Consider the following 10,330-nt stretch of genomic DNA (forward strand, 5'->3'; position numbering starts at 1 on the left):
TTAGGGATGTGTTATGTCTGCTTTTCAGAGTGGACAGACTCAGTTCCCAAATTGCTTGTGGATCGGAATAGCAATTCCCAGTCAGATTGTGCACATCTCCATTTTTGCAATGGCTTTTCAGTGTGCAAAAAGTGTGCTTAAATCCCATACTTTACATAAAAGATGTATTAAAATATGTATCTCTCCACCACACCACCCCCAGTGAATGCACTGAAAAGGATTGAAAAATATGTATTTCATGTATACATGTGCACAAAATACATACAATGGGATGGAACAAGACAGAATGACACACAATGCATGCTTCTCACAGCTGTGTGGAAATGACTGTCAGACTGAAGGACCATTCATGGAAGAGTGTTAGTGGGCACCAGGAAGTTGCTCATTCTTTTCTTTTCCTACCAAGTCGTCCATTACCAAGGTCTCATTCCATCTCCAACACCTTTCTGCAGTCAGATTTACTTTGAGATTGTGAGCCCACCTGAGGAGGGAAGCAAATAAGGAAATAAACAATTAGGTGGGACACAGAAGAAATGTAGATTCATGAAGAATTAAAGGAAAACAAGGAAAGGAGCAGATCTGAACCACAGCCAGCTCCAATTAGAGCTGGTCAAGCTGTGCCTGCCAGGAGCCGTTCTCTGTTCAAAGGCTGATGGGAGGCTGAGCCAAGGATGCTCAAATGGCTCAAGTGAGCCTACATTCTAAGATGGGGAGACTAAGGAGAACCGGTACCCGACAATGCAATTATGACTCATGATTTTGCCAACTTGGTGTGTGCGTGCGTGTTTGTGTTGCTTCTGTTTATTTACCCTGAGACAATGAAATATATGACAACAGGACACAACACACACACACACACACACACAAAACCAGCAACTCTCTTCCTTCTACAAGAGTAGTCTGGTTCTGATGGCATATTCCTAATGCATATTTTTTATTTTTTTAAAAAAATACAGTGGAAAAACGGGAAAACCAAAGATGGATAAACTTGTATTGGAGGGCCATCTTTACTCCTGTGCCAGAGTGGGTAGAAAGAAGGGTCAGGAGAGGTGATACATGGATTTTCTGTGGGATGTAATCCACTGGGAGCAGTCAAGTACAACATTACCTGTTTTGCTAGAGCGGTCATGCAGAAGATGTTGGTCCAGTCAGTTTAACTTCCTGTTACTTTGCAACCATCTTTCTGCTACGTAAGAAGGGGAATGCACTCTGCTGTATAAAGAAACTTGCTAATGCGAGTTAGGAGGGGTATTAATAATCAATATATCCTCTCCTGCCAGCCTCAACATTCCCACATTTTCCCCATGCACAGATCACCACTCAGTAAACTGTGGGTAGGTGGGCTAATGCGCATACATGCTTCTACCTCTGCACACCCAATTTTCACCTCAAAAGCTGCAGCTGCAGATTTAGAAACTAGCTACACTGGCATATACAATAGGACAGAAGGTTGCATCACACACAGAGAGAGAGAATTCCCCTGCTTAAGCTTATTCAGGGGCCCTATGTGTTCCTGTTATAGTACAGAGCTGTGATATTTATGTTCTTCACAAGCTCTCAGTGCTGTGAAATTGGACATGTAGGCTGCTCACTGAGATCCGGTGCTTGTTAACATTTCACTTTCTTTCTTGAGGCATTTTCCCTAATAGTATCTTACCTCCACCTCCACATGCTCACTTTCCCAGCATCTTTTCTTGTCAGGAAGACCTGGCAAGCTGCATTCTGCCTTTTCTTTTCTTTTTCCTGAGTACTCCAAGTTCTTCTAATTAAGTTCAATTCAGGTTGTCTGATTTGAGGAGCCTTTATGTGGAATACTTAACCTGTGAATAATATGCAGAGAGGGAAGCAGTTCTCTGGAATGCTAATTGAACATCCACACAAAACTCTGTGGGTAATAAAACAGCCAATTGTATCAAAAAGCCTTAAAGTTATGTACAAGTAAGGAGCAGGATCTACAAAAACTGCCAGAGGAATTTAAAAATGGGAATCAATGGATATGATTAGCTTTTTGCTTTTACTTTTGAGACATCTATAAAAAAAAATAGCCAGGAGTTCTGTGGTTGGATGTGGCCCTCCAGATCTTTCTATCAGGCCCTCAATAGTGTCCAATTCCCTGGCCACACCCTTCTTTCCCCAGGCCACACTTCTTGCCAGCCCTGCTCCACACTCTACCCGTGTGCTTTTGCCTGGCTGAAATGTGTCCTGCTGTGATCATGCCTCCTGGATGGAGAAAACCATGTGTATGTGTGTGTGTAAACCTCTGGCTTATGAGTGGCCTACCGTGCAAAGGTAATGTTCACATTGATTGCTCCACCCACTTTTGCCACTGGCCCCACCCACTGCTTGCATGCAGTTCAGTGGCATATCATGGAGTGCCAGGACCCGGGGCAAGGCAAATATTGCTTTCCCCTAGTGAGTATTGCACCCCCTAACCAGCACTTCCATGTGACCTCTGATGCTGCTGCTGGACAGAACTGTGGAGCAGTGGTGGGACATGCGTGTGCACCTCCTTGGACTGGGGCGCCACTGCCATGAGTCTCGCCACCCCCCACCCCCCGCTAGTGGGGAATGCTGCATGGCCAAGGGATGCAAAGGCCAGTCCTATCCCAGCTCCTGCTCAGCATGCTGCTCAGGTGAGTCGGGCAGCAGGATGGTGAGTGCCTCTGGTTGGGGCAGCTGCAGAGGCGCACCCCTAAGAAATTTTGTGCCCGGGGCAATTGCTCCAGTAGCACTCTCATGCTATGCCATTGATGCAGTCTCCAGAGAGGAGGCAATGCTCAGGCTGAATTAGGTTCCTCACCTTTACCCTGAACCATTTGCCAGGCTGCAGCAAGTGGGAAAGGATGCTGAGAAGCCAGCCCAGAACAGTTCACCATAAAAATAAAATCTGACTGTCTAGTCAACTAACATAGGCCTACGCTTTATACAAAAATATGATCTCTATTTTCTGCCTGCATTTCATGAACAGCAGGACTGTGAGATCACTGCCAAGGCTTCTTCTTTCTCCATTCACACATGCCAAAGAAACTTGAGATAATGTATCTCTTGGCTCCCTCCTACTGATTTTGCTCGTTGCTGCATCCATGAACACTTCAAAAAGGCATCTCATACTTTAAAAGGTCAGTCTCTCACATTTAGGTCCTTGAAAAGGTGCTAACTTTGAGAGGAATGGGATTTCTTAAGTGTAAATGTGATGTAGTGTTTCATTTTGTTATAATAACACCCTGGGTGCAATGTGTATATTTTCTGGCCTCTGCTTGAAGGGGGAAGAAAAGATTGCAGCACTCTTTTGCATAAGGGTTGATGGGGGCTTATTTTAACAGCAGAACAAAATGACAATGATTCTAGATTCAGGTAGATAGCCGTGTTGGTCTGACGCAGTCAAAATAAATAAAAATAAATAAAAAATTGTCCAGCAGCACCTTAGAGACCAACTACCGTAAGTTTGTTCTGGGTATAAGCTTTCGTGTGCATCTGAAGTATCTGAAGAAGTGTGCATGCACATGAAAACTTATACCCAGAACAAACTTAGTTGGTCTCTAAGGTGCTACTGGACAATTTTTTATTTTTTTTAAAATGACAATGAGATGTTGATCCTAGTCTGCTTCTCAGAAGCACCTAGAATAGTCCTACAGACTGACCAGCTGACAGACAGACAGAAAAATGATAGATGATAGATAGATAGATAGATGATAGATAGATAGATAGATAGATAGATAGATAGATAGATAGATAGATGATAGAGATGATAGATAGATAGATAGATAGATAGATAGATAGATAGATAGATAGATGATAGATAGATAGATGATAGATATAGATAGATAGAGATCTTCTTTGGCCATTACTTGTAGCTGAGTAAGATTGTCTTCCGTGAACATTATCTTAACAGTGAGTTCATAAGTGACTGTGGAGGCCAATTCTGGATCCACATGTCCTTCCACAGTGAGGACATTGGTTTCTGGGCGGGAGTTGATCACGGTGAGGGTTTGCCAAGTGTGCCTTCCTTTTAGCACATTTCTCCCCTTCGTCCTGAGTTTGAGTATCTTCAAAGGCCATGACACCTTTGGTAAAAGCTGTTCTCCAACTGGAGCGCTTACAAGCAAGTGTTTCCCAATTGTCAATGTTTATATTACATTTTTTAAGATTTGCATAGATAGATGATAGATAGATGATAGATAGATAGATAGAGATGATAGAGATAGAGATAGAGATAGAGATAGAGATAGAGATAGAGAGAGAGAGAGAGAGAGAGAGAGAGAGAGAGATAAGGTAAAGGTAAAGATAAAGGTAAAGGTACCCCTGCCCGTACGGGCCAGTCATGTCCGACTCTGGGGTTGCGTGCTCATCTCGCTTAAGAGGCTGGGGGCCAGCGCTGTCCGGAGACACTTCCGGGTCACGTGGCCAGCGTGACGAAGCTGCTCTGGCGAGCCAGCACCAGCGCAGCACACGGAAACGCCGTTTACCTTTCCACTATAAAGCGGTACCTATTTATCTACTTGCACTTAAGGGTGCTTTCGAACTGCTAGGTGGGCAGCAGCTGGGACCGAATGACAGGAACTCACCCCGCCACGGGGATTCGAACCACCGACCATGCGATCAGCAAGTCCTAGGCACTGAGGTTTTACCCACAGCGCCACCCGCGTCCCTACGATAGATAGATAGATGATAGATAGATAGATGATAGATTTGAGGAACATAGGAGAGAAGAATATAGCATTGTCTACAATGATTGGCAGTGACTCTCCAGGGTTTCAGGCAGGGGACATTCACAGTCCTACCTGAAGATGCTAGTGAGTAGATGACCTACCACTGCAGCATCACCTTCTCCCATATGGACTGTCCAGGTCACTACAGTCTGTAAATGGGGCCCTCCTGACTGTGCCAAAACTTACAGAAGTTCATCTGGTGAGGTGGAGAATGACCTCCTTTGTGATGCCTATTGTGTGGGATGCTCTTCCCGTTGGTATCAAGCAGGAACCCATAGCCGTCAATAAGGCTTTCACTCACACCCTTAGTCTCTGGGTGTTGGTGTTGACTTTTATGGACTATTGGGTTGCTGTTGTTGTTAATAATGTGAGCCACTGTGCTGTTGTATTTGTAAATGAAAAGAGGCATAGAAATATTTTAAATAGATGAATAAAACACACCTGCCTAGTGCTACTTCTCTCAGTTTGTGAGGAATGGGGTGCTTCTGCTGTGCCCAGATGAGGGTGAGAAATGTTAGCACTGGCAAGTGCCTGCCAACCACTTGGCATATCAGCCAACAAACCCTGGTGTCTCCAGAAAAGGACTCCCTTTTGGAATCCCTTGAGGGCTGTTGCAGGCACTGCAACAGGTGGCCCAACTGTCTAACTGGCCCAACTGTATAAGGCAACTGTATAAAACAATTGAACAATTTGTTTTCCTATTTTATCATGAGCACAGAGTTCTTATATTGCTATACATTATTGTTTAATTCATTACTGTTTATGTTATTTTCCCATTTGTATTTTTGGCTGCGCTATTCAATTAAACTTAAGCACTTAGCATAGTCTTTTTCATTAGTTATTTGACGTAAATATTGTTTCACATGTTTACAAATTCATAATTTTTTACCCTTGTTCATCTTTCTGATAGGCACTTAGTTTAGCTAATATAATAAGGTCCTTCGTTAATATAATCAAATCCTTAATCTTAGTCAACCAGACTTTTCTTTAGGTGTTAGATTAGATTTCCAAAACTCTGCAAATGTAATTCTTACAGCTGTTAATAAGTACACAGTAGGTTCAAGAGCATTTACAGGTTTTAATGTTTCACAGAGTTTAGCAAACACAATTTCAGATCTGGTTTTAATTTAAATATCTCATTTACAACATTTAGAATCATTTGCCAGTATTTTGGGGGGTGGGGGTGGGCTCTGCTGCATAACCATCACAGATGATGAAAATTCAAAGAAGTTAAAATGTTGTAGGGATGGGGATGGGGAGTCTGCAGTGCCAGAAGTTGTCACACTACAACTCCCATCAGTCCTGGTGAGCATGATCAATGCTTAAGGAAGATGGGAGTTGTAGTTCAGAAACATATGGAGGGCCACAGGTTCTCTAACCCTGCTATAGATCAACTGCACTCTTGAATTTTTATTGCAAAATACTATCTGCAGTTACTAAAGTGTCTAAAATAATAAGTAATTATTTTTTTAAAAAAGATCAGTCAGGATTTCTGCTTGAGTGTACAGCATCTAACTTTTGAAAGTCACTAAGTATGTCAAGAGGACTGTTTATCAAAGCACTCAGGAATGAAAATCTTTCCTTAAAATAAAAAATCATATACATTTACCAAAGAGCTCCTTCTGTTCTACAAATATACTCCTTCAGGTGGTATAGGAAGGTCACTAAAGGGTCAAGCACTCCAAAAGCAAGCCTTATGGACTCAAACATGGTGACATGAAATGAGAGAGATAATAGCAGACCAACCGCTGTGGTGGGGTAACCCCTTTTCTTCTCTACACAATGTGTTTTCTCTGGGAATTGCTTGTTGAGTTGTGTTGAATGGAGGAATTATCTGACATCTTTAGTGGAACTTTTGGCAGACCAAGGTTCAAAGGGGAGCTTGGCTCATTTTAAAATCTCAGCCAAGATGACAGGTTTGCGATTATTTTTGAAACCTCGCTGAAATCCATAAGGTTGCAACCTAAATATGACTTTTGCTGATTACGAGACAGCTATCCAATTTCCTTCCAACCAAGGCTAAACTTTACAGGCTAGAAGAGGGCACTTAGCTTTTGGTATGCAGCTGCTGACAGAGTCAGCCCAAGGTATTTGGCTGCCTAAGATGGAACAGCAAATTGCCTGCAGCAGGTAAGTCTACAGTGCCTCTCCTTTTGAGTAAACATCCATACACAGAGTATGATTTGGTAAGAGGGATGGATGAATCTGGCAATTTTACTTTCTCTGTTTCTCATTTTTCCCATCTTAAGTTATTTATTTATTTATTATTTATAAAATTCAGATTTCCACATTTTCACACCAGTAAAAAAACAAAACCAACCCACATGAAAGTTCATCAGCCTTTTCCCTTCAAACCTCTCCTAGCGGCTTAGAAAAAAAAAGGGGGGGAGGAAAATACCAGCAGGAACTCGCAAGACATTGTCGTCTTGCGAAGCAAGCCCATAGGAAATTCGTTTTGCGAAGCACCTCCAAAACGGAAAACTCTTTCGTCAAGCGAGTTTTCCATCTTGCAAGGCATTCGTCTTGCAGGGCACCACTGTACACATTTTTTGCAGAGCAATTTTTCCTAATATTTTTGGGCTGTTCCCTTCAATAATATATTTACCCAAGTAAAGTGTTGTTGTACACCTTACTTGACTGGGAAACAAAATTGCAAATTGCAAATTCCAAAAGGCTAAACTAAAAGGTCCTGAGTGTGCAAACTTTCCTCATAGGGGAGTCAATTTATCCCCATGATCATTCTGGTTGCCCATCTCTGGACTTTTTCCAACTCTACAATACCTTTTTGAGATGAAGTGACCAGAAGTATCCACAATCATCTTCTTTGGTGATCACTCGTAGCCGAGTAAGATTGTCTTCCATAAACATGTGGTCACCCTATAGAGTTATCTAATGGCATTATGGTATTGGCAGTTTTATTTTCCTAACAATGGAAACTTTCCTTTTTGCAGTAGCAAAAGTAGAGATGCAACAGCCAGTCACATCTCTCTTCAAAATGCTTTGCTATATTCACCAAGGTTAGATCTAGACACATCAAATAAGCGATTCAGCTAAATGAATTGAAAACTTCATACAGGGAAATCCCATTGGCGAAAAACAGGACTTCACAGCACCATCTGGTGTCACAGAGTTATAACACATATGAAGCGCTTTATCTTTATGGATGTAGCTGAGCCCCAAGACTCAGAGTATTGTTTCTACTGCTTCTTCCCAAACTCTTCTGATGCTAAGAGTAAACAATGGGTAGACTTTAGAAATGAAACCCCTTTCCAAGGCAACAGAAGTGCAGCCTGGTCTCATGTTTCACTAGTTAAAATGCAACATGTTCAACAGACATTCTTGGATACTGCTTTCTAAAATTGTATTTTATCACTGCCATTTTTAATAGGATTGATGGAATGTTAAGCTGCTTTTAGGATTATTTTAACTCTGTTGTTTATCATGTTTGTATCATTTGTCGTATGTGTTTACTTCTTTGGTGTTAGTATATGTTGTCATTGTTTCAACAGATAAGCAGGAGATAAGTGCCTGGAATAAACAAACAAACACATGCCTTTGATTGGCATAATTAGCAAGCAAATTGCATAAATATTCCAATTAGGCTGGGCAGCCTCAGGGCACTGAGATACAGTGGTACCTTGGGTTAAGAACTTAATTTGTTCTGGAGGTCCGTTCTTAACCTGAAACTGTTCTTAACCTGAAGTACCACTTTAGCTAATGGGGCCTCCTGCTGCCACCATGCCACCACCACACAATTTCTGTTCTCATCCTGAAGCAAAGTTCTTAACCTGAGGTACTATTTCTGGGTTAGCAGAGTCTGTAACCTGAAGTGTCTGTAACCTGAAGCGTCTGTAACCCAAGGTACCACTGTATGCCAACTATATTGATGGGGGCATCCTGTGGCACCTGAGATCCTGAACCCAAAGCAGGCTAAAATGAAGAAAGGGACATCAAAGTATCTCCAGCTTCAAGGTCTCCCTGGCAGGATAGATGTAAACTTGTAACAAGAAACAAGAGCATGATGATGAACTGTGGCAAGGCAGCTGACTCCATCAGATTCCCCTAACTGTAGAAGCAGTTGAGAGTCCTTAGATGGGACTATTAGCCCAAAAGCAACTTGTGGTATTATTCTTAGTATATAAAGCCCTAAATGGCTGGGACCAGGTTCCCGTATACACTGCCATGTCCCTTATACATTGACCACATATCTATGAGCATCTGGAGAAGTCCTCCTGACTATTATCTCATATTAATTTAGTTTCTCTGCAAACCAAGGCTTTTATTATATATCTTCATTATACACGTTTAGGCGCCAAGTGAAAATGTTCCAGGCCTTTGGCTGATTCACATCTTAAATGTGATTCACATCTTTAAAAAGATTCACATCTTTCAAATGTGTTTGTGGGAGGGGGTGGCACAGGGGGGTTTATTGGTTTGTGGTTTTTGTTCTTCCATTTACTGTGCATTTTGTGTGTTTATATTTTTAATGTTGTGAACCACCCTGCGATCTACGGATGAAGGGCAGTATACACATTTAATTAATAAATAAATAAATTTAGTGTGAGTACTCTGGAAAGCTATTCCAATGGAAGTCAGACAAGTACCTATGAGCCTGGTATTTCATCACCTATTGGGGGGAAAAGGTATGCTTTGCCAAGCATTTTTAGAGATTTAATTTGCTAGTGGTGCAGTAATAAAACTGCTACCACATTTGCAAAGTTAAGCAGGGTTCAGTATGGTCTCAGATTGGATGAGGGACCTGGTATTGAGATTACTGCATTGCAAGGGGTTGGACTAGATGGCAGTGAGGGTCCCTTCCAACTCTACCATTCTCTGATTCTCTGATTCTACATCGGTCATTTATTCTGTATTCTATGACTATATTTTTATGATGTTTTAATGGTTTTATTATACACCACCACATTTCTTTAAACAAATTGGCAGTTTATAAATGCTCTTCATAAATAAATAAATGGCTGAGGTGAGACTTGAACAAAAGACTTCACAACTCACTACTCATACAATTAGGCACTACATTATATTGGCTCTTAGAATAATAAAATTAAAAGGACATAAGTTGTTTGTTTTTAAGAAGTAAATAAAGATGTGCCTCTTTCCAAGTCGGTTATTATAACAAAATGTAATTATGGAACTGGAAGGATTGAAAAAATGATTAAAAGAGGGAATGTTTAATTAATTCTCATTAATTACTCAATGTTTGCACAGTACTCTTTTTTAAAAAATAGCCTAAGCTCTTCATTAGAAAGCACCAGCATAAATGATGAGCAAGCATGAAGGTGCAATATAAAAACCTAAGTGATTTAGAAGAGAGACTTGTTTCATTATTTTTTCTCTTGACAGGGAATAATGTATTGGAAAGATGCTGATGGGTGAGTTGGAGCAACACTCTGAATGGTATGTGGGTGATAGGGATCAGGCAATAAAAAAACAACAACCTAGATGCTGTTTTTTTTAAAAAAAATTAAAGATACTTTCACAGGATGTGTGTGTGCATGTGTGTGCATGCTCGCATTTACTATCTCGGCAACCCAGTCTCCCACCTCTATCCTCCTAGCAGGGCATATATCAAGAAAAAAGACATGAGGTGAATTTCTCACCTC

At 41.3% G+C, this 10,330-nt stretch overlaps 1 long non-coding RNA gene across 1 annotated transcript; it reads right to left on the reverse strand.

Moving 5' to 3' along the window:
• Window positions 1–289: 289 nt before the first annotated feature.
• On the reverse strand, window positions 290–5,307 carry LOC308582942. The gene is made up of 3 exons (XR_014005958.1): window positions 5,151–5,307; window positions 1,658–1,820; window positions 290–481 (listed from the first exon to the last, which is right to left on the reverse strand). It is a non-coding gene; the product is annotated as an uncharacterized lncRNA (long non-coding RNA).
• Window positions 5,308–10,330: the final 5,023 nt, after the last annotated feature.

This window comes from Podarcis bocagei (genome assembly GCF_964188305.1).
Source record: "Podarcis bocagei genome assembly, chromosome: 3".
In the NCBI taxonomy this organism is placed as follows: Eukaryota; Metazoa; Chordata; class Lepidosauria; order Squamata; family Lacertidae; genus Podarcis; species Podarcis bocagei.